Raw genomic sequence first — 27500 nt, 5'->3', positions numbered from 1 at the left:
CTAATGACTATGAAAATTATGTATCAATACAGAGAGATTTAAAAAAGACAATAAGGAAAAGAAAACGACAGTACGAAATGAATATCGCTGATAAATCCAAAGAGAATCCCAAAGAATTCTATAGTTACATTAGAGATAAAAAGGTTGTTAGGAATCACATTGGTCCACTATTATCTGCTGGCGGTCAACTTGAATATTCAAATGAAGGAATGTGTAATATCTTAAACAATTATTTTAGCTCGGTATTCGTAAACGAAACACCTCAAAGTGAATTCCAAACTGAAACCTGTGAAAAGTCTAGGGTAAACTTACTACGGTAAATATAACAAAAGAAAAAATTAAAAGGTGTATAGACAAACTCAAAGTTAATAAAACACCAGGGCCTGACGGTTGGCATCCAAGAATCTTAAAGGAAATGAAAAATGAGATTGTTGTTCCATTAGAAATTATTTTCAAGAAATCCATCATATCCGGAGATGTCCCAAGAGAATGGAAGCTAGCTAACGTTACTCCCATATTCAAAAAAGGTGAAAAAATAAACCAAATAACTATAGGCCTATAAGTTTGACTTCAATCGTAGGAAAAATAATGGAAACTATCATCAGAGATGCTATCGAACATCATTTAGAAAGTAACCGTTTGATAAATGATAGCCAGCATGGTTTCAGACGGAAACGTTCTTGCGTAACTAACTTACTCGAATTCTACAACACAGTTATCTCGAATTATGACAAAAGAAACAATATAGATTTAATATATCTAGACTTTGCAAAAGCTTTTGATACCGTCCCACACGAAAGACTACTTACTAAATTAGCTTTGCATGGAATAAGTGGTAGCCTATTAGGTTGGACTAGTAATTGGTTGAATGGTCGAAAACAGAGAGTTGTTTTAAATGGAAAAACTTCTGGATGGAAAAGTGTTGCAAGTGGAGTTCCTCAGGGTTCCGTTCTTGGGCCACTTCTATTCATAGTATATATAAATGATATAGACCATGGACTAAAATCTACTGTTTCCAAATTTGCTGATGATACAAAACTGTGCGGAGTGGCAAATGATCACTCAAACCAATTAGATATTCAAGTAGATTTAGATAAATTACAGCAATGTTCTTTAAAGTGGCTAATGAAATTTAACACAAGTAAATGCAAGGTAATGCACATAGGTAAAAATAACAGTAAGTACGATTACAAGTTATTTGGAAATTCGTTAACAAAAGTGGATAGTGAAAAAGATCTCGGCGTAATTATCAGTAACGACCTCAAATCATCCAAGCAGTGTATTTCAGCCTCTGAGAAAGCAAATAAGATTCTGGGACTGATTGTGCGATCTTTTGATTTCAAAAGTCCATCACTCATTAACAAGCTATATAAATCGTTAGTTCGTCCACATTTGGAATATGCTGTTTCTGTATGGTCACCGAATCTCATTAAAGACATTGACAGACTGGAAAAAGTACAACGGCGAGCCACAAAACTGATTCCAAATATCAAAAATAAATCATACGAAAATCGACTAAAACACATGAATCTGTTTTCCCTAAAAAAGCGTAGACTCAGAGGTGACTTGATACAGGTCTTTAAGATTTTAAAGGGAATTGACAACATCAAAAGTGACCAAATTTTCACATTGAATGAGAATCAGACAAGAAACAATGGTCTCAAAGTGTCCGGAAATAGATTCAATTTAGAAGTAGGTAGAAACAACTTTGCCAACCGTGTAGTAAATGAATGGAATAAACTTCCTGCACAGGTAGTGCAATGTAGTTCAGTTCGAAGCTTTAAGAACCAGTTAGATAAATACCTAAGTAAGATGCTGTAATGATTATAATTTATGTTATATTATTTGTTTTTGTTTTGTTATCATTTGTCTGTTTGATTTTCATTTATTATTAGTTATATGTCAATTTATTATTATTTATTATTTACCTGTTTGTTTATTATTTAAATATACCTATGCATTTATTTATGTATTTTATTTGTTATTTACATTATTATAGTTTTTATTTATTGTTTTATTATTATGATTTTTTTTTCGCATCCGACCTAGATATGGATCAAAAGGTCTCCTGTCGGCATGCTCCGCCTTTGTAATCCTTTGTAAAACCATCCTGTTCAGCAGTGTTCTGCACACTTCATGGCTACTCTACCAAGCCGCCCTCTGGTTCTACCTTGCCACTAAAGGCCATAGTGTGATTGGATGTGTGTGTTTGTGTATAATATATATATATAATACACAGACACATACATGCACCAAAGGCTTTTTCCCCCCTTGCAAGGGAGGTAGCCAAAAAAAACAGAGGCATAGAATCCACTCCCACCCCAATTCCATCCCCTTATATCCCACTCCTATTCACCCCCCTCCCTTCCTCTTATCCTACAAAGGGGGTGGAAAGACGAAAATGAGGGGTGACCTAATAAATGTGATCAAATGGGTCAGGGGCTATAACAAGGGTGATGCAGGCAAGGTCATCATATTAAGGCAGCAGGGAAGAACTCGTAGCAATGGATTTAGATTAGACAAATTTAGGTTTAAATCAGGAAATAGGCAAGAACGGTTTTACCAACTGAGTGATTAATGAATGGAACCTTGTAACCCTGTATGAACGCTGAAACGGTTGGTTGGTTTACGAGAAGATCAAATATGTTTATGGGTAGGATAACTGGCGGCAGTGGACATGGAACTGCCTAGTGTAGGCCTTATGGTCTCTTGCAGGTTCCTCCATTTTTCGTAAAGTTGCTAATAAACAAGTGAGCGCGCGCGACCGACGGGGGGAAGAGGAGTGCCGGGGCGGGGACGGCTGGCCACTCGGTAGTTAACGGTTTTGTTGTGACTGCACAATTCGCAAACGGCAGTCGAATGGTAAATATACGTTTATATAACTATGTGATAGCTGTTTGTAATGCTTTGTACTCACACACACACTCGCACAAACACACACATAATCGCACACGCATTATATACATTTTTTAAGGTGTACCCTCCATTTGCATCGCAGGAGCACTTTGAATAACAACATTTAGAATCTTACCTCGATGTATTCCCTCTGGAAGCACATATCGTTTTATGTTGTCTACTGCCGGGCTATTTTATTCGTCTTTGTGGTCCTTGTTTGTAGAGCTGGGTGTGTTACCGCCGGACAGGAAATGCGTTACCGAAAAATATGCGTATACATAATGCGTATGTGTGTATACATATACACATACGCAGTAACGCGGACCGCTCTAAGGAAATTAAAATCTGTAACGCATTGACGGAAATGCACCCCAGACGTTTCGGTAACGCACTACCTGTCCGGCGGTAACGCGCCCAGCTCTGCTTGTGTGGCCCACGTAAGGGTGTAACATTTTAGTGGCTATAGGTCCATCAAAGCCCGCTCATAGTAATGTACTGTTCTTCTTCTTCCTCATTGAGACAGTTTTAACACTGAAATGTATCGGGTAACCTAGCTCCACCCCTTTCCCCCAAGGGGGTCCACACTTCTAAGCGGAGTGAAGTCGTCTAAGCGTTAGACAATGAAAGGTTTCTCCAGCGGCCAAGGAACGCCGGAGTCTACCTCTCCGCTGGAAAATGAAACAAAATAAGATAAAACGGTGGCGCCCCCAACCGGAACGAATTACACATCATAGGTGGCCCACCATATTGGAGCGAGTGTGCTCTCCAGCATACATATACTGTAGTGCCGGCTTGAAGTAACGGAGGTAACATAACGGTGGGTTCAAGAAGGTCGCAGCTTATTTAGTACGCAGAATCTGACATAGTAATCAGCTCTGTGCCATAAATGATAGTCTTCCATGAAAGAGTCAACACGGAATACCTTGAGAAGTGGATGGTTGCCAGAACTGCCGATTACTCCGAAAAGGGTCAGTAAGTCGCCGCGACCCAGTCCTGCCGTAAATACTAGGGTTCCAAGTTTCTGTGCCCAGCAAGGGTTGGTCACAACGTCGAGGGTCTGAACCAGAGTGAGTGATGATATACAGACGGGAGCATAAGTGGAACCTCGGACTAATCTGTATGTGTACAACTTGATGCCGTCGTCCCTCTCGCTGGGCTTCAAGGACTCGGGTGGATGGGAACCTGACAAATCTGAGGCCGGAGTCATAATAGGACTCCACGAGATGGTGGAAGAGGGAGACTAGACAGCAAGTGGAAAGCCGAGATGGAGGAGTGTGCAGGACTTGGCGGCAAATGTTGACGCAGTCTCGTGGTAGCTGGAGGATGTTGGGAGAGGCAGTGGACTTCAAAATGGCTGAAGAGAGATTGAGTTCCATGGAGTTACAGGACAACACGGGATGGCTGCTGCCATCAGTCCCAGGCCGCTTAGCGAACCTGAGGATTGGCTTGTATTCTCACATACATGCATGCATAGCACTGGAAGAGAAACGAAAGGATGAAAATGCACGTAGGTTGCTTTTAGAGTTTTATCAGTATATGTGAACCAATATCTGCTGGTGCCATTCTAGTGTGTGTGATCTGCACATACAGAATGTTGTTGAAAAAATAAAGATTATATATATATATATATATATATATATATATATATATATATATATATATATATATATATATATATATAATATAACGATTAGGTTACATGAAAAGTAATTACATGAAAGTCCCGCGTGAAGGGTACATGAAAATTAAGTCAAATTATATTTAAAAATACATGAAATTACAAACTTCTTTAAAAACATATTGTGAAATTGATTTATTAGCGTTTGAAGAAACATTACCAAGTTGACCCATGTGAACACACAACTCCCCCCCCCCCGCCAAAAAAAATGCTGTTGCAAAATTTCTTGTACAGTCTATCCCCCCTCTCTCTCTCTCTCTCTCTCTCTCTCTCACACACACACACACACACACACACACACACACACACACACACACACACACACACACACACACACACACACACACACACACACACACACACTAACTTACTCAGTAACACTTTCTCTCACTCCCTCATACACGCTCACCCGCGCACGCACACACATACATAGATCGGCCATATATAAACTGAGCTCACATCCGGGAGGACAATTGCTGTCGATCACGAGTCCAACACGTGATCCAGTGCCATGGTGAATCTCAAATACTGATACACACACTAACACTTTCTCCCTTCTCCTTGTCCTCCTCCTTCGTCCAGCGAAGCAAGGTTCGCCAGTTTGACTCGGGTCTTCTGTTATTCCTCTTGCCACGGGCCGACGCCGCAAAGTAAATATCGTCCTTCTCTGCATATATTAAACCAGTTGCATGGGCTTCATTTACGGCTCTCATACTTTTCTGTCGTTATGCTGAAGAAATATTCCTTCCCGAATGATAGACCAACTCTAGAATTTCATAGATATTAGAACATATATTTGTTCAATTCTTTAATCTCTCTCTCTCTCTCTCTCTCTCTCTCTATATATATATATATATATATATATATATATATATATATATATATACACACACATACATATGTGTATGTGTCTTGGTGCATTGCGTTTGACCCAGGCAGTTTGTGGATGCAGGGATGACCCGTCATCCACGAGGAGCTGAGATGGGAGGGGTGGAAGGGAGTGAAATGGGTTACCATCCTTATAAAGGGGAAAAAGCTCTCGGTGTCTATATATGTGTGTGTGTATGCATGTATATGTGTCTTCTAGCCTCACAGACCTAAATAGTGGACCAACCAAAGATTTTTCTTTCGTTCTTTCTTTTGAGGGAGATGTTAATATCAGGTATCCATGCCACATCAATCAATTGGGGAGTGAAGGAAAAGGTGTGGGTGGATGCCACCCTGAACTTTGACTTCAAGATAAATTTCAAGGGCAAACATCAAAAATCAGCTAAAACAGGTAATTTTTTATTAAATAAAATTAAAGCATGTTTGGTGATTCTAGGCTTCATATGTTTGAAGTGTAATACACATAAGCCATTAATCTTCACGCAATTTATCACAAATATATGCATATAAAGACAAGAATGAAAGATGCGTTTGTCACAAACACGGTACTCGTTTCTTGTCAATAATTTCAAGCAATACAGATATGCTAGGTCACATCGGGCTTGCTGGACGACAGCCACAGGCAGGAGTGTACTCGAGATCTTTCCTGAAGCAACAGCATCGAGTCGTCCTACATTTAGATTGGCATCCGCAGGTCACAAGCTGAAGATAAGCGCCTGGGATAGGATCAAGTGTTGTGCACTCAGGAACCAGGAAAACAAATCTTTTATTCAAGCTGGTGTGTCCAGTGGGGATGATTCTTTGATGTGCAGTTTCGTTGTATTTCTAGTTGGGGGCAACGTCTCAAGGTCCTTCTTAGCCTTCTTAAATAGCTGGACCCTGGCTTGGTTTGATAATGTAAAGAAGCATACAGGAGGCACACAAACTGCTCAATTGGTGCAAGTTCTTCACTAGGCAGTAGTAGTGGTTTACTATGGACATTGTCCAACATGGCAAGAATTTGCCATGGCCACTGAAAACAGCAGCTTTTCTCAAATGGGTAGGGAGAGACTCAGATATTGTGGGGTTCTTGTGAATAGTTTACCTCTTCCTTGCTGTTCCACAGATCACCCATACTTCAGCTGCCTTACGTGTGTGGGTATCTCTGATACTGAGATACCCGCACACGTGCAGTTTCAACTGACAGTTATAACTGAACAGTTGTAACTGTCTGTTTAAACTGCACGTGTGTGACCGGAATAAGAGGAGCAACATCACATCTGTATCACATCTGCCTTTCATAGCCTTCACAGACTGCCTCACATGGATGGAGAATCAGTCTTGCATCAGATATTCATGATTTCTTTGAAGGACAGTTTACCTTCATGTTGATCTGGCTTCAGTAGCATTAGAAAATCCATCTCCAGTCACAATGCCAAAGCTAGCTGGAAGATCCAGACTCTTCTGCATTATTGCCCCAGACAGGAACCTGGCAAGGTCTGCCTTGTTCTCTTCCAAGGCAATGAAACTACTCTAGACCTGAGGAAGTGGAACATCTGGACCATCAAAGGTCTTGTGAATAGTATCCATCATACCCATTCGCTCTGATCAAGGAGCAGTCTCTATTGATTCCTTTCCAATACACCACATCAACTCTCGTTATGTGTTCTCCAAATTGGTGTGTCACATTGCTTATAAAGGCCTCAACACAGTCACCAAAGGTTGGGCACCCATGAAACTTTCAATGTGTCTAGATAAGCGCATGTCCATCAATCAGCACACAGGTTTTCATGTCAGCAACTGGAACCTTTGTGGGTACACTTACTCCATATATCAGGACACTGACAAGGTCTGACTTTGTTGTAGAGTTTTTTTGACCGTCGGGCCAATGATTGGGGAACAGGTGGTAACTCATGCTTGAGAACAAATTCCGTTTCCACTGAGCGACCTGCAATGACAGAATTCAGTAACCGCTGCAACAGCTTTCTGCCAGCTCACACTGCTGAGTGGAAGTGTACATATCCGCAGTTTTTTGAGTGGTACCTTCTGAGAGCAGCATGGAACTGTACACTTCTATCAGTGAGCCGTTGTTTAACATCAGCTACGATGCTGCTCGTCTCGGTCCTCAGCTGTGAGGAGATCAGTGACCACATCAAACGATGCAATGTCTTTGGTTGCTAATGATACACTTCTCTCCTCTGTTTCATCTTCTCCACCTTTTTCATTCACTGTACTGTTTCGTCTGTGGCAACACGCCGCCACTGTTGCAGTGTCCCCTTAGTGCACATAGCTTTATTGTAAATAAGATTGTTAATCTTGGTCAAAAAAATTATGTATGTCGATATTAATTAAAATAAATATTACAAATGTTATGTCACATACGAGGATGACCACCATATTGTTAAATGTATTTATATGTAACTTTGTTTGCATACTCTGCTCAAAGCGTTAATATATTCACTATGTATAGTTTATGTCATGGCGGACGGGCAGATCAACCATAAGTCCCGAAGGGATGTAAGGTTACGTTAATCTTTCACCTAAGGACTATTCTACTATTGTGTGGGAATCAATCACAATGAATTTAAAAGCATTGATTATTTCCAGTTGCTTTGCAAGTTTCTTCGCATCATCAATATCGTGCTCTGTGTGATGTGAGATTAACAGAACCGGTCAAAGGTGAAACCCCATCTCTCAAACTAATAAGCTATCTGGTGTCTTATGAGATGTGTGATCGTTCTGACCATTGAATACAGGTCTTGTCTCTGGCTTAGTCTTTCCTTGTGATACCAATGATCCCATTCTCCAATTTGCAAGTTCTGTTCACCCACTCAGGGGCCTGATCTGCAGAAACCTGGTTGAAGCACCTCCATGTTCTCCTTATAACAAAATTCCCATTCATGAATTCAGCACACACCTCCGGCGATGTCGTCGCAAGTTTTGTCACAACTGCAGGGTAGACAGGTCCCATCTTGCATAATTTGTGTGGCCATAGCATAGCAGCAAGTACAGATTCCACTCCATCCCTCATGTCCCTGATGGAGTTCAGCAAAATTTGTACCATGTCCATTTATGTTGACCACAATCTGAAGTTCGGGTTGTCTGAATGTGTTATACATATTTGTTTAATTGTGGATTTTAACAATTTGAAATGCTAAATCTTCACTTGCAATAGGTAAACAATGTCATTTTATAAGCTTCTTTAATCAAAGAGGGCCCTACCACAAAAAATGAACCACAGTGATCTTGGTGACCTTCAAAATTACATTTAAATTCAAATTCGATGCCCTTATTTTTTTTTTATTAGTTTCCTTAGTTCGGGTGGTCCACTAGAAACTTTGGCATTCAGTAATAATCGTGAGGCGAATAGCAAAGGAGGCGATATTCGCCATGTCTCTCTTTGTCCTTTTTTCCCCGCCACATTCCCTCCGCGGAGAAACGTCAGGCGGTTTGTCCGAGAGTTGACGCGGTCGAAGAAATGCCGTGGCCGATGCTTCACCGCGATGGATTTCGTTGTAAATTTATTTTACTTTCATGTTGACAGTTTGAAATGAGGTCTCAACTTAAATGATGAAGTAACTTCGAGCAAACTAAATGTATACATGAATGCATAAAAAGGGGGAGTTGGAAAGGGTTTGGGAGATAATGTCACACCATTTCGATATGGATTGTTGGATCAAAAGCAGCCCAACCCGGAAATCAGGTCACGTCCTATACTACAGCGTAGATCTCGCACACTCCCTAGCGAATCGTGACCGCAGATTACATGTTATACGGGTAACCCCAGTCTAACTTGACCTGACCCTGATTTAATCTCGTCTAGCAAAGTTGGAATATGCCCACCGTCGCGCAGTTTCGTTATCTCGCAGCTTCCCGGGATGAACTGAAGTTTCCATCCACGAATGCACAACGCTGTTGTAGCAGCAGCCATATCACCGCAGCAACAAGTTGCCAGCCCCGTTAACTGCTGGGTTGGCGAGCGTGACGGCCGCTGCTCAGCGGTACAACAGTACTGTACTGTGCAGCGTCGCGTAACTGTTTGGTGCACAGTGGACTGGGGTCGTCCTACCTGCGCTTTTAGCATTCTTGTCACCGGGGGCGGAGGAGGGGCATGCTGGGACGGAAGCCTTTGACGTGAGGACAATAACAATAGGTAAAAGTGATTAATAAGTAATAATCAAATTATAATGGATAATGATGTTTATGAATAAGATAAAATGATAAGTATATTAGATAATGACCGTCTTCATTTGCCCGGCAATAGTCACAATAGGATTGTGATATTTGTAAGACATACAATAAATGTAGGTGCATTTAATAAATGATAACCAATGGATGTAAATGAATGGTGGATAGGAACATATTAAAAGTAATAACGAAGAAAAAGCTGAATACGATCGTCCGACGGCAACCAAGAAGAAGCGTACAAGAAGTGAATGGCCAGCTAGATTGGTGTACTCCACTCGGCGTTTGTCATCATCGCACGAAACGCCTCAGCAAGAGTTGGTTTCCGTCCGTCTGTCTGTCGCGCCGAGTTCACTTACACCAGGACAGGGTCGTCGTCTTAGTAAAGGACCTTGAATGCCTCTTGTGCCATCATGTTATACCCTAGAGATCGGGGCCTTGGCGGCGCCAAGTCATTTTATGTACACTGAAATGTTCGTTTGGGTCTTGGCAAAGGGTCGATTTCAGATGGGTTAGTTTCCTACGACAGACATGGACGGCGGTAAGTGTGCCCCCAACAATTTGCGGAATGTTCAAGGTGGCGGCTTAGGCCGCAGCTACGTGCCCTATTCTGTTCCTCTTGATTTGAAAGCCTTTCAGAGCACTCGGGATGGTATTCATGAAATGTGTACAAGTGTAAGGGCGCTTACACACACACACACACAAACACACACACACACACACACACACACACGGAAATGAAATAACTTTGGAGCCGTCAAAATCATTAACAAGAATAACCATAGTGAATGGAATACTGAAGAAAATAACGGAAAATATAAAAAAGAAAAAGGTAACAGACCAGAGGGCGAAGATACAGAGGTGAAAAAGCCAGTTAGGTGATATGACAACTTTAAAAGAAAATGTGAGAAGTTGAAAGATGCTTATGATAAGTTAAAAGATGATATAGTTAAGTTGGTAGATTGGGAAGATCAAGGTGAACAAAGAAAATATAAAGAAAGATTAGATACACAGAAAGGGTAATTCAATGTACAAAACAAGGAACAAGCCTGTTTAGAATATTTTGGAACAAATAGAAAAAGAGATTAATGGGAAGATGTGGAGAAAGAGGTGATACGAACAATTGAAAGTAGAAAAAAACGCATAATTGTGGTTGAATGGAAAGAGGAATATTTCCCAGCAAGAAACAAGGGAAGGCAGAAAGAAAAAAGAAATAATGCAAGTAATAATGTGCAACGAGGATTGTATACATGAGGAAATATAAGTACTCATGTTAGGTAGATATGTAAAAGGAGGTGCAAGACTAGTGAAAGTAGAAATCTTCGACAGGGGTGACAGTTCTTCATGTGGGCCATCCTAGGGTGACAATTCTTCATGTGGGCCATCCTGGGTTTACGATTCTTCGAATGTATTAGTTGATAACAATAAGCATAACCCTCATTAAACCTAACTTAACCTAAATCTAACCCTAACCTAACGTAATCTTTATTCCACTGTTGATATTCGGCGTACTGGGATGACAATTCTTCAGGTGGGATCTCATGGGGTGACGATTCTTTATGTGGGCGTTCTGGGGTGATAATTCTTCATGTGACCCGACAGATTTAAGAAAGAGTATGGAGGGATGTTACAGAGGAAAGTTGAGGAAAAAATTGTAGGGGAAGCTAATTGAGGAAAAGGGAGAGAGAATCGAACAGGAGAGGACATATTTTTACTAGGTAGTGATGGATCAGGAGATGGAAATGTGGTACAAAGAAAAGATCCACAGAAGGAAAGGGAAGAAATTAGTTAAAAAATAGTTGTTACTAGCTTACACTGGTATACACGGACTGACATAATCAAAGTTAGATATAATTGATTGATTACAAGAGAAAAACAGACAATGTGTTTTGCAGAGACAATAATAAGTAAACATATAAATATATAAAAGATCATGGTGCCCAGCCAAGCAGACAGATCGTATAAGGAACGTAGAGAAACTGAGCCTGCCCTGGTGAGAAGGAAGAAGGGGAAGGGGTGACAAGGTTATCGTATTGGGGTCCATGAAAGGAATGGACAAAATAACAGTAAAGGTATTTAGATTTGGGACGTTAGAACAACAAGCGGTCAAGGACACTAACAAAAAAAAAATGCTCGAAAGACACAAAGAAATGGTTTTCCTTACAACTGCATGGATTTCTGGAGTAGCCTATGTGAGTCAATAGTCCACTCAAAATACATGAACTAATTTAAAGTCATGGAGAGACAGACGGTACCCCTACGAACTCTTCCTATATATTACAGTACAGTTAGGTAAACGCCCATGGGCGCGCACACACATGCATGCATACACATATACACAATCTCACACACAAGCTGTCGATCACGAGACCAACCCGTGGTTCAAGATGGTGGTGAATCACACAGCACATAAGCGCATTCACACAGGGATATTTTCAGTAGCGGACACTGGCTAAAGAAGCAACGAGGACGATAACAGTTGATGTAGAGTACCATGTCTATCAGGAGCCACAAAAGATGGACGAGACTCGAGCGAGCGTTTTTATAATGATAATATACTACAGAAAAAGTAAAAGTATCCAATAAAATTTTGTGATCAGAAATAAATCGTAGGGAACTACTACAGGTATTACAGCCAGCTGAACACCGTGTGATATAAAGTCGGTATAAGTCTTTAAGCTTGATTCTAAAATTTCTTTTCTTGTATAAGGCAAAGGGGATAGCAGAAGAAGCAGTCCATAAGGGCCCACTGTGACGAAACAAGTCATACAGGGACGAAGTGGCAATCAGGCAATTCATATACATAATGGAGTATTGAAACGACGCTCCCTACTTGTGGCCGAGAATTTCTCCTGGGCCCGGGATTCCTCCTGGAGTTGGGGTTTCAGGAGCCGTGGGTTCTTCCAAGGGACAGGATTCCCTTTGTGGGCGGGCTCCTTCAGGTTCGAGGTTCCCTCTGGAGTTGGGTGTTCCTCCCGGGGCCGGGGTTCTTTTAGAGGCCAATTTTTTATTTTTCTATATTATTATTTTTTCATTTACTTTTATTTTACTTTTCTCAAGTATTCTCTTGGGGGAAAGGTTCTTTTGGGGCCGGGGTTTTATTTGGATCGAGGTTCGTTTGGGGCCGGAGTTTTCTTTGTGTCTGGGGTTCCTTTGAGGTTGGGTGTTCTGGGTCCAGGGTTATTTGTAGTTTCTTAGTGGTCGAAGTTCCTCCTTAGGGTTCGGGGTTCATCCCGGGTCTTCTTCTAGGGTCGGGGTTGGGTTCTCTCTCGTCGTCGTCCGTCGTTTTGCCCCAAATGGGCTCTGGGCTTCGAAGGGCCCGGCAGCCAGTGGACAAAAAAACCAGTTGGGTAGATTGGCCCACAAATAAGTATATACACACACACACACACACACACACACACACACACACACACACACACACACACACACACACACATATATATATATATATATATATATATATATATATATATATATATATATATATATATATTTCCGCACGCGCGCGTGTGTGTAGGAGGAAAAATTTGAATGGATTAGAGCATGGATCAGTGACAGAAAACATCTTTTCACTAACGGTGTAAAATCCAAATGGGCCATTTTTATTAGCGGAATTCCCCAGGGTTCGAGTTTGGATCCCGTATTGTGCATTATATATATATATATATATATATATATATATATATATATATATATATATATATATATATATATATACACATATACACAAGACTTGGGATTAATAGTGATGTTAGTAAGGTTGCGGATGACACTTTTTGATAAACCCTTTGTATGGTCGTTGAAATGGCAAATGGACTTCAATATATCAAAGTGCAGTGTAATAAACTTAGGATTACACAATCCAGCTAACAGGTATAGCGAAGGTAACGTCATGTTAGAGTGTGAAAAGGACTTAGGAACGGTGAGTCCTGACCTTAAATCCAAGAAGCGGTGCATTATATATATATATATATATATATATATATATATATATATATATATATATATATATATTTATATATATATATATATATATATATATATATATATATATATATATATAATATATACATTATGCTAAACGCCACAGTGAAAGGAAATTAAAACTTTGAATCCGAGCGCTTTCGTGCTATAATCACATATTCAAGGATTAGAGAGATGAGGTTGTGGTGATGATTGTAATCCTTGAAAATGTGATTATATCACGAAAGCGCTCGGATTCAAAGTTTAAATTTCCTTTCACTCTGGTGTTTAGCATGATAATAATTTGTGTATTCACATGTGCTTTGTGAAACTTGTGCATATATATATATATATAATATATATATATATATATATATATATATATATGTATATATGTATAATATTGTGTGTGTGTAAGGTACTTAAATGTTCTATCACATTACTAAGGTGAATTGTAGATTACACTTGCGGACCCAATACGCTTAAATTTTCCTTATATCCGTATGTTTTGTCTGTCTGGCGTGGATCAACTGGGTTCTTGTTTTTTTTCGGATTCTCTCGATCTTATTCATATCGTTTCATTTGTGACTGGGCCACATCAGTGCTACATATTCCAATTTGGGATGGATTAGGTTCTCAACGAGTGTCTTCATCTTCTCCCCGTCTTGCAGTGAAAAGCCACTCTTGTATTCGGCAACAGACAGTATGCGTATGTGTGTTCGTGTGAGTACATGTGTATGTGTTTTCTCTATTCTTTGCAGTCTACTTGCGTCTGTGTGTCTGCCAAGACGGATCAGCCCTGCCAGCATAGCTGTCGACTGTCGAGTCGCGTCGCTGCGAAGAACGAAACAGAGATGAGCTTGTGGTGATGAAGATGAAGACGAGGGGGCGGGGCGGGGCGGGTGGGGCGGCGATGGTGTTGAGTTGGGCGTAGCGGTGCAGCGGTGTTGAAGATAAAAAGCGCTACCCGACTCGACACTACAGCTAAGCAAGAGGAGTGCAGAGGAGGAGTTGAGATATCCGATACCATGGGCGGGACGGACGGACGGACGGGCGGGCGGGCGGTGGTGTGCGCATCTCTCCTCCCCCCGATCCCCCACTCTCTCCCTCTCCCTACCTCTCTCTCTCTCTCTCTCTCTCTCTCTCTGTATATGTATATATATATATTTTTTTCAACCACATATCTCTTTTAATTCCATACCATCGCAAACGAGACTGAGAATCGCTCGAAGGAGGCATCCGTTGGAAATTGAAACGTGGACGAGCCGAGGATTCGAACCCAGCTAACCCGTAACAAAGTTACATTGACGTAACCCAATACGCTATCAAGAGAGTATATATATATATATATATATATATATATATATATATATATATATATATATATATATATATAATATACAGCTATGGACCAACTCACTCGGCATTCTTACGTGTTTGGACTATTAGAACAATGCCGATCACTTTAACCTTCCACTACTGACCCCCCCACCCCCTCCTGTGTAAACATTTCCCGCAACAGCTCTTCCTTGCGTCCCCAAGGATGGAAGCGCTGGTTAATGGAATACTACAATACTCTGTCTTGCTCATTCTCTCGTGCTGCAAGCCTTCTCTCTCTCTCTCTCTCTCTCTCTCTCTCTCTCTCTCTCTCTCTCTCTCTCTTTTCTGTGTGTGTGTGTGTGTGTGTGTGTGTGTGTGTGTGTGTGTACGCACTTGGCCGAGTACATGGATGACTGTGTGTTGTGTGTGTACGCGCGCTTGGCCAAGTACATGGATGCCTGCGTGTATGTGTGCGCGTGCGCTCCTGTGATTTGATCTCCTCCGGTATTATTTATGTTTTGTGCTCCTCGCCGGGACGGATGGATGGATGGATGGGAGGATATCGGATTGGAAAACTTCCCCCTTGGTTTCCTCCCCTAAAGCTCTTGTGTTTAGGTCGTCATAACCCTTGATAGCAGCTACCTCCCACCTCCCATCCCCTACTTTTTATGTATCAATTTTTTGTCACCGCATTCTTCTTTCTCTGTATCCCTTTATATTGAAGCAACCTCCTCCTCCTCCTTCTCCTCCTCCTCCTCCTCCTCCTCCTCCTCCTCCTCCTCCTACTGTTCCTCTCCCTCCTACAACTCTTCTCATCTCAGCCTCCACCCTTGCTCCTCCTACTCCCCCCACCGCTTCCCCTCTCCTCCACTTCCTCCTGTTCCTTCTAACTCCTACATCTCTACTCATCCGTACCTCCACCTCTTCTCCTACTACTCCCCCCTCTGCCTCCCCGCCTCCTTTCCCTCCCCTCCTCCCTCTCCCCTCCTCCTTCCCCTCCCCTGTTCCCTATGACCTCCTCCCCCTCCCCTCCCATCCTACCCCCTCCACATTCTCCCCCTCTCCCTCCATGTCCACTCTCCTCTCCCTTCTTCCTCTCGCTCCCCCTCTCCCTTCTCCTCACCCTCTCACCCTTCAGCTCTCATCCTCCCTCTACTCTCCTCCTCCTTTTCCTCCCTCTCCCCTCTTGCCCCTTCCCTCCTCCTTATCCTTCCTTCATCTCTTCATCCTTTCCCAAACCCCTTACTTTCCTCCCCTCCACATTCTCCCCCTCTTTTATTCTTCCCATTCCCCTCCTCTTCTTTCCCCTCCTCCCCCTACTTTTCCCTCTTTTTTTATCTTTCTTCTCATCCTCTTCCTCTCCTCCATCTTCCACTTTTTCCTCCTCCTCTTATCCTGCACTGGCTCCTAGTGGAGTGGTAGAATGCCATCATTCATTCCTATGCAGAAGCTCTGCTAACTGCGCAGGCAATAAGGATATGTGGCTTTGTATTTTGATGCTGTGCGGGAATGCCGCGCGCGCGCGCCCTCCCGCTTGTGTGAGAGTGAGTGTATGTTTACCTCATTGCATTCAGCTTGTAGTAATGTACGGGATAATTACTCGTAGCCATGCTGGTGGAGATCCACCACTGAGCTTTTAAACTGATCAGTCAAACTTGGCTTTGGGTGTGTGTGTGTGTGTTGGTGTTAGGGTCCATTCGCTAGAGAAAGCGTACGTGACTATTTATGCGTGTATGATGTATATGCGTGTGATTTCAGTATTTACGTGTATGAGCACAAGTGTGGAGAGAGAAAGAGGACTTGAGACTTGGGTGTTAAGAAATTGTCCTTGGCATGAGATCTGTAGTTAACATTAGAGAGGTGGGAGTGTGTGTGTGTGTGTGTGTGTGTGTGTGTGTGTTTGTGTGAAAATGTAGCCTTTTTTCTATTATTACTTCGAAAGGCACATGTTAGCTATGTGTGTGTGTGTGTGTGTGTGTGTGTGTGTGTGTGTGTGTGTGTTTGTGTGAAAATGTAGCCTTTTTTCTATTATTACTTCGAAAGGCACATGTTAGCTATGTGTGTGTGTGTGTGTGTGTGTGTGTGTGTGTGCGTGTGTGCGCGCGTTTTGGGTTTATGAAGGGTCTAGTGTTATTGGCTTTGATTTTTTTCCTAACTCCTTAGCTAATTGTGCGCACGCTTAGGGTTACCCCAACCGTGTTTGGGGCTTTGTGCAGCCCATAAAGTTGTAGCGGAGCCCGGGGTGGTTGGTGGGAGGAGGTCAAATCACTTCCTCAGATCCCATCTCCATATGGACCTCTTTTGGGAAATCCTCCTACGACTTTCCAGGTGACACGTTCGTGAATTAGCCTAGCGGCGCGGCGGCCGAAATGGCAGGAGGAGTGCCAGGGAAGGGGATTGGCCCACAGAGGTCGTGACCTCTTCACGACCGACTCGGGGGTGGGAGGGGGGAGGTGTCTCGCGCGCGGCTGAATGACATCGACTGGCTGCAGCCCAGAAAAAAAAGAGAAGAAGAAGAAGAAGAAAGAAGGATCCGGTAGAGAGTGGGTCATTAAGTTTGACGCTCACAGAAGTATAAGATGTGTACGAACTCAGTTTGACTATTTAATTGGTGATGCAACTTGATTGGAATTTGAGTGATAGAGGGGGAAGGCTGTGAGAGTGGAGGGAACGGGCGCTGAGAACCGTCAATGATCGGGTAAAAAATAATTGGTCGTGGTCTATATATGGAATATGTCATCTCGTCCGTTCGAAGCGGTGACCATAGATTTTTGACATTTTATTCGTTTTATTATAAGTTTAGGACAAAAGGAACCTCAGCCGATTGAGATTTTTTTTTCTCTCTTTCTTTTCTTTCTTTGATAAGCGCCGGGTTTGGGTTGATGGAAATCGCGTGGCGGCAACCAGCCCAAGTCCTCAAGTTGCCAAGATAGATACACAAGCTCTCACCAGCGCTTCTACTCTTTGGTTTGATATGCTGGCCGGGGGGAGGGGGGATAGTGGGGCTGCAAGTTGGGATGGGGTGGGATGGGGGCGCGGCGCTCTGCTATGCACACACAATGATGCCTGCTGGAGCCAGACTGGCCAGCGGGACATGATGCGAACCCCCCCCCCCCGCTCTCTCTCTCTCTCACCCTCCCTCCCTTTTCCTCTATGTCCCTTCCTCCCTCGTCCTCTCTCTCTCTCTCTCTCTCTCTCTCTCTCTCTCTCTCTCTCTCTCTCTCTCTCTCTCTCTCTCTCTCTCTCTCTCTCTCTCCCGCCTCCGTCCCTCCTGCCTCCCTTTTCCTCTCATCCCTCACTCGCGCTCTTTCTCTTTCCCGCTCCCTCTTCCTCTGCTCTGCTTCTCCCTCACCCTCTCTTTCTCTTCCTCTCTCCCTGCCTCCCTCTTCTTCTCTCTCCTTCCCTTTTCCTTGCTCTCTTCCCTCACTCTCTCTCCTTGCTTTTCCTTGCTCTCTTCCCTCGCTTTCTCTGTCTCCCTCTTTCTCTTTCTCCCTCCCTCCCCCTCACTCATCTTTTCTCCATCCCTCCCTCTTCCTCTCTCCTCCCCGTTTTCTTGCTCTTTTCCCTCACTCTCGGTCTCCCTCCCTTTCGCCCCCCCTCCCTCTCTCCCTCTCATCTTCTCTCACTCCCTCTCTTTCTCTCTTTTCTTTCACGTTCTCCCCTCTCTCCCTCTTCTCTCTGTTTTCCCCTCTCTATTCCTCACTTTTTTTCCTTTTCTACCTCCTCCTCCTTCCCCCGCACCCCTCTCCCTTCCCTGCCTCTTCCCCTCTCCTCCTTCCCCGCCCTCTTTCTCCTCTGCCATGTTGTGCGCCCCCCCCCTTCCCTCCCCTGTCCCAGGGGTCCCCTTTCCACCTCCTCTGACTCTCTCTCTCTCACCCATGTCTCATTCCCCCCCTCCCACCTCCGCCTTCCCCTCCCCCCCACTCTCCCGTTCTTAATTTCTTTGCTCTTGCCTCTGCATCTGTCAGTCAATTTTTGCCTCGTCTTCTCGCCACCGTCTGCTTCCACGGCCCCTTCCATCCCTTTCCCACTTTTTATCATCCTCCCCCCTCCCCCATTCCACCTTTCGACCCTCTTCGAGGCGCGCCCCCTTTCGCCCCCTTTGCTCCCCCTCCCCCCTTCATTGTCATTTCTTTGTTGATGTCTCGCCTTCCATTGTCTTGCCCTGGTCGCTCCCGCTATTCCTCTTCCTCCTCGTCTTGCCACTTCTCTTCCTCCTCCTCCTTCTCCTCCATTTGCACTTCCCTCCTCGCTACAGAAAAAAATAGGATCAGATCGATCAATAAATGCCTCAAAATTATCTATGTCTCATTATTATTAGATATTGTGGGATTTTTTTTCTTTTCACCGCGACGGACACACCTTCGTCTCCCTTTTATTTCCGTCTGAACTGACCAGAGGATGAATGAAGTTGTGTGTAAAGTGAAGAAAACGCCTCGTCCAATGCATATATATATATATATATATATATATATATATATATATATATATATATACATACACACATACATATATACACACACACACACACACACACACGCACGCACGCACGCACGCACGCCTGTGAAAGAAGTCCTCTTTGGCCGACCGACTCTGTGCCGAGCGGCATATTCCTGATTGCAGATGACCTGTCTCAGACACACCCTTCGTCATCTGTAGAAGTCATAATGTATTTTTTTTTCATCTGGACATTTCAATGTGTCTGATGATTGTTTTCATTACACCGTCTGACAACAACGGAGATTTTCATTTTCACTCTATAATACTGTCATTTACAACCCTTGTCTGGCTCATCGTTAGACAGAGAAAATAACGTCACTGTGTTGAAGGAATCAACTGTGGGTGATGCCGCCATCGCATATGCGATCCGCACTTGGGAGGGGGAGGGGGGTCTGCAGAAACTTATTGATGTCCCCCACCCCTCTCTCTCTCTCTCTCTGTCTCTCTCTCTCTATCTCTCTCTCTCTCTCTCTCTCTCTCTCTCTCTCTCTCTCTCTCTCTCTCTCTCGCTTGCTCGCTTGCTCTCTTTCTTTAATGGGTTAAGGATAGTCTCGGTTTGTGAATACTGCACTTCATCCGCCTGTAGAGTTTCTTATCTACGTACATAGCGTGAGGGGAAGAATGACACACTATAATGTCTGTTGGCGATGCGAAATTCATGGGAAGAGTGAGAGAAGAGGTGGACAGTAGAATAAACTGGAGCTTAAAGGTGGAAAATTAATTTCAACGGCAGAAAATGCAGAGTATTTGAAAAAGGCATTAACTGAAAAATATTGAATTAATGGCAACAGGTAATTACAGAAGCAGAAGAGGAGACATATCTGGGAATGTCGATTAGGGTTAACATGTTATCTGATAAACATCAGTGTGATTGTGAGCGAGAAGTACGGTCTGCTGAAGAATACAAAAGTGCCTTTTCGCTGCAAAGATGAAATTATGACAAGAAAAGATCCTGGAGTGTAGTGCGCCGTGATTGGAATGTGCAGTGTAACCACATAAAGCACACACACACACACGCGCGCGCGCGCGCGCATCATCATCACGTGTTCACGCATAGTAAATGATCCTATTATGCATTAACACCATGACGCACACATGGTTATAGTCTCTGGGTCACTGACGGGGGTGGACAAAACTGATAAAGATCTCTTGAATTGGGGCGGGAGGGCATCACGAGCTCATTGCAGCAAGTTCCTGAAATAATCTAGATGGGCCTAGGAATTATTTTAAAATTGAACACTACAACGAACACAAGCACACATTCAAAATGGTTGTATACATTGTATGTTTCGTTGCAGCACGTGTCACGTGATTTTATTCAGCCGAACGGTGGGGGTGGGTGTTAGGAATTTGGGTCGAGCAGGAACGCCATGGTGTCCATTTGTCCGTGGAATAGTTAGACCGTAGCCTTCATGAAAGTATAACGCACCTCATTGGAATTAGATGCTGAAACCCAGCGTGAGGGGCATGAGGGTATGTTAAGTCAGAATCTGTTATTTCTGTTTATATCAGTAACTTCGGCCAAGACGACGGAGAGTCTCCCCTTAGCACCAGTCACGTGACCAGGGAGTCTGCTCTAAACAAGCCCCCCCCCCCGAACGTTTGGAACAACTTTCTCTCTCTCTCTCTCTCTCTCTCTCTCTATATCTATATATATATATATATATATATATATATATATATATATATATTCTGATGGATGTACGGAGATTTTCACACATCCACTTTCCCACATGAACGTTATCTCACATATAGGTAGGCACTTTCCCACATTTCATGAATTATTACTACTATATTATTACTGTTGCACAGTAACTAAAATACTAATGCATAGCACATTAATAGGAATGTTTAGCTTAGATTTGTGAGAACTGGTTAATTTGATCGTGTATGTTCTGATGTTCTTAGTTGAACATTCTACCAACGTTCTCATCTATCAATTCTGATTTTATAGAATTGATTTAGGTTTTGTGCTTATAAACCTGTGTTTTTCTTATATCTGTGCTGTTGGGAATGTGTTCTGTAAAAACCGTATAATAATGTTTGTAAGTAAAGTTATTTCTATCATCTTGAAATAATCTCATTTTCTCTAAGTTGTGGTTCGGTGCTGTAGAGGAAGAAAAAGAGGTTCTAATTACAAAGGTTTACAAAGGCGGAGCATACCGACAGGAGACCTTTTGGTCCATATCTAGGTCGGATGAGAAAAAATCATAATGATAAATAAATAAATAAGAACTATAATAATGCAATAAATAGAATACATAATTAAATGCATAGGTATAGTTAATGAAGAAACAGGTCAATGGTAAATAATAATTTGACATACAACTAATGATAAATGAGAATCAAGCAAATAATAATAAACAAACAGACAAATGATAACAAAAATAAACTGTATATACGTACTCGTACACGCGGCTTACTGGCAAGTCCGCTACAGGCTACATCGTATTTCACATTAATCTATGTATCTACTTTACTGTTTTTTTTTTCCTGAAGAATAATTAATCAATGATATGTAGGGCATATACTACAATGAGGACGGGTGGGAAGGGGAGGAAGAAGAGGAGGAGGAGGAAGAGGAGGAAGAGGAGGAAGAGGAGGAAGAAGAGGAGGAGGAGGAAGAGGAGGAAGAGGAGGAAGAGGAGGAGGAGGAGGAGGAGGGACTTTTTTTCTCTCTCCGTTGCCAACCTATTCTATTAATCAGTAGATTTAAAGACATAAAAAAGAGAGTAGAATTTAATCCACCAACCGGCGTTTCTTTCAACGTAGACGAATCTCCAATCATAAAAGGAATGCTTCGTGTCTCTGGTCCGTAGGGGGCGCTGCTAAAGTTTCCTCACCCTAAGCCGTTGGCTATGCGCAGTCAATAACCCCAATCATACGGGCTCGGAGCGAGGGGAGAAGGTGAGGGGAGCAGGTGAGGGGAAATTACGTCAATGGAACGAGTAAATAGGTTGAACCCGACAAGAGAAGGCGAGTATGAGCAGGTGACAGTAGTTAGGGGATGAGAAGTGTGTTAGCAGGTGAGGAATAGGTGATTGTGAGCAGGTGACAGTGGTGAGGGGAGCAGAAGTGTGTTAGCAGGTGAGGAATATGTGATTGTGAGCAGGTGACAGTAGTGAGGGGAGCAGAAGATTGTGAGCAGGTGAGGGGGAAGCAGTTGAAGGTAGCAGGCGAGAAGGAATAGGTATGACGGTCTTTTAAGACGACACATTCTGCATCTCTTACATGTGCTATAAGACGTGCCACCTGGGTAACGGAAGATGACGGTGGCAGGGATAGGGGGCTTAGGGGGGGGAGAGAGTTAGGGGGCAAAAAGACGGGTGGATGGGATAAGGGTGGAGGGGATAGCGGTGGGGGGGAGAGGCGGGTGGAGGGGAGTAGGTGGAGGATATATAGGAAGCACATGTTTAAGCGGCTTAGGGGAGGTGGGGAGAAAGGGGTAAAGGGAAGACTGATGGGAAGAGAGTGAGGGGAGTTAGTGAGGGAAAGGATGAGGGGAAGGAACGAGGGAAGGGATGAATGTGGATGGAAAGTGAGGGAGAAGGATGAGGGTAGGGATAAGGGGAGAGATGTGGGTGAGGGGGGAGTGAGGGGAGGGATGAGGGTGAATGGAGAGGGGAAGGTTACGGTAAGAGAAAGTGATGAGAGGGGTGATGAGAGGGGTGAGGGGAGAAACGAGGGGAAAGATCATTCATATCAATATTCAGTGGGTTAAAATGGCCGAGACATTAGACAGGGTTAAATGGAGGTTACACAGTATCAGGATAAGGTTACAAGGAATATGGGGGTAGCCTAAATATTTAGGAGGTTAAGTAAAATTCGAACAATACTAATCATTTGATAGATCGTCCGTCATTACAAAGGAACACTGCAATGTTATCTAATTGTGTGCCAATTGATATTTCCTTTGATCAGTTAGGAAAAAACAATTCGTGTTAATTTGGTATTTGATTACATGTAATTGAAATGATTAGTAGTCTTTGATCTAGTGTGATTATTAATTTGTCGATTTCAACTCACTTGACATCAACTCACTTGACAGATAGCAAGTTATAAAATCCCTTTGATATTTTTAATGTACATGTATTTACGAGAGTAGTAGAGCTTTTGTTAGGATTAGAAATGGAGAGAGTGAATGGTTTGAGGTAAAGGTGTGACTTCGTCATGGATGTGTTATGTCGCCCTGGCTGTTCAATCTTTACATGGATTGGGTAGTGCGAGAGGTGAATGCAAGTGTGGTGGGTCAGGGGTTGGAGATGATTAAAGAACATGGAGAAAAGTGGGAGGTGAACCAGTTGTTGTTTGCTGACGACACTGCGCTTGTGGCAGGATCAGAGGAGGGATTGAGGAAGTTAGTGACAGAGTTTGAGAAGGTGTGTGAAAGAAGGAACCTGAGGATAAATGTGGGCAGAAGTAAGGTGATGAGATGTACAAGGGGAGATAGTGACGGCAGGCTGGAAGGGTGAAAGACTGGAGGAAGTGGATAGTTTTAGATACTTGGGTGCGAATGTGACAGGAAAGGGAGGAGTGGGGGTGGAGGTAGAATGCAGATTGAGAGAAGCGAGTAAATGCCTTGGTGGACTGAAAAGTGTAATGAGAAATAGACATCTGGAAATGGATGCTAAGAGGAGGTTATATGAAGGAGTGATTGTGCCAAGAGCATTGTACGGGGCAGAAACATGGAACATGAGAGAGGAAGAGAGAAGGAGTTTGAATATGTTTGAGATGAAATGTCTGAGAAGTATGATGGGGGTTACTAGGCTGGATAGAGTGAGAAATGAGGAGGAGAACAGGGGTGGAAAGGGAACTGGGAGATAGGATTGATGAAAGAGTATTAGGATGGTTTGGACACATGGAAAGAATGAGTGAAGAAATATTAGTAAAAGAAGTGTGGAAGGCAGAGGTGGAAGAAGTGAATATGAGGGTCATCCTAGGATGAGATGGATGGATGGGGTGAAAGGAGCATTACAAAAGAGAGGAATGTCTGTGGAGGAAGGACGGGAGAGAACAGAAGATAGGGGTGAATGGAGAGGGGTTGTGCATAGATAATGCTGTGATGCGTGAGGGGGAGTGGGTGGGGGATGGGGTGTGAGGAAGTATGTATGAAAAAAAAAAATGACGCAGCCCGAAGGGATTTCTCCCCGTCTTCTCCTTTTTTGCATGAGGGGACGGAGAGGGGGGAGGGCCGCCGACTTTATGAAGTGGCCTTGCTGTGGATGTGCTGTGTCTTGCTACACTGCTTGTGACCCAGGTCAATGGACAGGATGCAGGGATGACCCGTCATCCAGGAGGTGCCAAGATAAGAGGGAGGGAGGGAGGAGGGTGGAGGGGAGTGGAATATATAGGAAATGGAATGGATGGGAGTGGTTTCTATGCCTCTTATTTTTTGGCCACCCCCCATGTAGGGGGAAAAAGCCTTTGGTATAAGTATGTATGTATATACATGTATTTACCCATTGTGTTCAAAACCCCTTCATAACAATGTGCTTATTACAAATTTCTTTAAGTTTAATCTCAAATTAAAATTATGTGGTAAATCAGAAATTAAAATTTAAGGTTTTAAAGAATGACTTGCATTCACGACAGTTTGGGTTACATTTGTATGCATTAAAGGAGATTACCGAAACATTCCATAAACAATCTACCACATCTGTATAACAAATACCGATACTTTTTAAATCCCAAAGATACGTCGATTACTTATAGAAAAATATAATTTATGAGATGTGAGAAAATGTCTATACGGGAAAATGTCTCGGATTTTTTTATGTGCATATCCACATATCCTCTTGCTCGTATGGACAGTAACAGTAGTAGTGTTTTAAGAAGTGGAAGTGTTCACGCTGTGAGTAGGGCACCTTGTATTGCTAACCATTAAACCAGCAGCCTGTGATTCACCTGTGTGCGTGTGTGTATGTGTGTGTGTGTGTGTGTGTGTGTGAGCGTGTTTGCTTGTGTGTGTGTTTTGTCAAAGTATGCCGACGTAACTAAATGTTCTGTATTTTTTGTCTTTTCAGGTAAGAGGCCACGACGGGGAGAAGACAACGGAGGGTGGAGTGTGTATCCGTCGAATACTCATTGTTGAAAGGAAGAGGATAATAACTCCGGTATAAGGGGATGAATTGCTGGCTGTGTGTATTTGTCATATATATAAAGGGTATACATACATATGTACATGCATGCATACGTACGGTGACTGGTCAAAACGTCCACATGTCCACAGTCATAACGTCCACAGCCACTGGTCAAAACGCCCATGCCACACCATCTCAAAGACATGACGATGTTACAGGTAGGCCTACATCTAACATGTCTTACCTGATCTTCGGTCAAACGCGTACGCCTCATCGGTGACCAGATCGATACTGATCTGAATCGTGTCGAATTTTGTTCATACTTCTTTTATTTTGGTGACCAGCTTTTTTGTTCATCTCGTTTATACTGGAGAAAACACTACTACAGAAAAGAATAACTAATTTGTTCATTAAGTACAATATATTAGAATAATTATATGAAAGTCATAATTAATCAAATATTAAATGTGCCGTGGTTACATAGCTATTAGTTACAGAATATAATAAGTAAAATGTAATGATAATTATAGTAATTTAGTTACACAAGAGAACATTTCACAGTATGCTTCACAGGACTGCAATTGTTTGCTGTGAATTAGATTTCTTTGATGTAGATTGTGAATTGCATGTCTTTGCTGAGGGATTGATATTTTGAAAATTAACTTTAAGCAAATAAATGAAGTAGAGGGTTTAAAAATGAGTAAATTTCCAATGAATTGCACTAAATTCCATATTACAAAAATATATATAATTTATTAACTATTATGTCAACTGACACCTTTATATGATTTATTTATTATGTTAACTATTCACCTACTGTTGACTTTCACATGTCCATGATAAATTATTTGTGTTTTTTTTTCAGTTATCCGCTTTTTGTTCATACTTCTTTGATGTTGGTAACCAGCTTGTGAGTTCATTTTAATTAGCTCTAATGGATTCATCCTGGTGATCTGATTGCCAGTTGAATTTTGTTCGTGCTTCTTTGGTCTTGGTGATCAGCTTGTAAGTTGACATTGAATTAGTTTTCTTTAATCAATTCGTCTTGGTGAACGGACATTTTGATATGTAGACCTTTTGACCTGTGAGCGTTTTGACATGTGGACCTTTTGACCTGTGAGCGTTTTGACATGTGGACGTTTTAACTGGTAATCAAACATACATATATACATACATACATACGCACGTACATACGCACGTACATACGTACGTACATATATACATACATACGTACGTACATGTATACATGCGTACGTACATGTATACATACGTACGTACATGTATACACATGTGCGTGCATGTATACATACGTACGTACATGTATACATACGTACGTACATGTATACATACGTACGTACATGTATACATACGTACGTACATGTATACATACGTACGTACATGTATACATACGTACGTACATGTATACATACGTACGTACATGTATACATACGTACGTACATGTATACATACGTACGTACATGTATACATACGTACGTACATGTATACATACGTACGTACATGTATACATACGTACGTACATGTATACATACGTACGTACATGTATTCATATGTACGTACATGTATACATACGTACGTACATGTATACATACGTACGTACATGTATACATACGTACATACATGCATGCAACATGGTACATATGTCAGGTATAGTGTCGGTGATATGGTGGGCGGATGCCTCGGGTGTGGTAACGATGCCCTCCCTCCGCGCCGACACATTGCCGATGTTAACTGTGAGTTGTAGCGCCACTGACGGAGGCGATGGCGAAGGAGGAGGAGGAGGTTGTGGGTGTGCGGCCCTTTGCGTAGGAGTTAAGGAAGGAGGAAGAGGAGCCGGAGACAGTGACGGTACGACGTCTTGGTGTGATGAAGTCAGTAGCGGGAGGAGGAGGAGGAGGAGGTGAGGGTGCCGGAGGCTTGATGTGCAAGGCATGCCCGGAATGCGTGCGGCCTGCGGGCTCACGGCGGTGGAGCCCAGTCCTTGTCTAAGC

The 27500-nt window shown here is 42.7% G+C and overlaps 1 protein-coding gene across 1 annotated transcript in view; it reads left to right on the top strand.

Annotated features, from left to right (window-relative positions):
• Window positions 1-27500, top strand: part of CenG1A (Centaurin gamma 1A) — a 422753-nt gene that overhangs the window by 142608 nt on the left and 252645 nt on the right. The gene's annotated exons all lie outside the window — the stretch shown is intronic.

Source organism: Oratosquilla oratoria, chromosome 15 (genome assembly GCF_046742065.1).
Source record: "Oratosquilla oratoria isolate Oo_2021 chromosome 15, ASM4674206v1, whole genome shotgun sequence".
In the NCBI taxonomy this organism is placed as follows: Eukaryota; Metazoa; Arthropoda; class Malacostraca; order Stomatopoda; family Squillidae; genus Oratosquilla; species Oratosquilla oratoria.
Note: the sequence above shows the minus strand (reverse complement) of the source record. Positions and strands in the feature narration are given on the sequence as shown.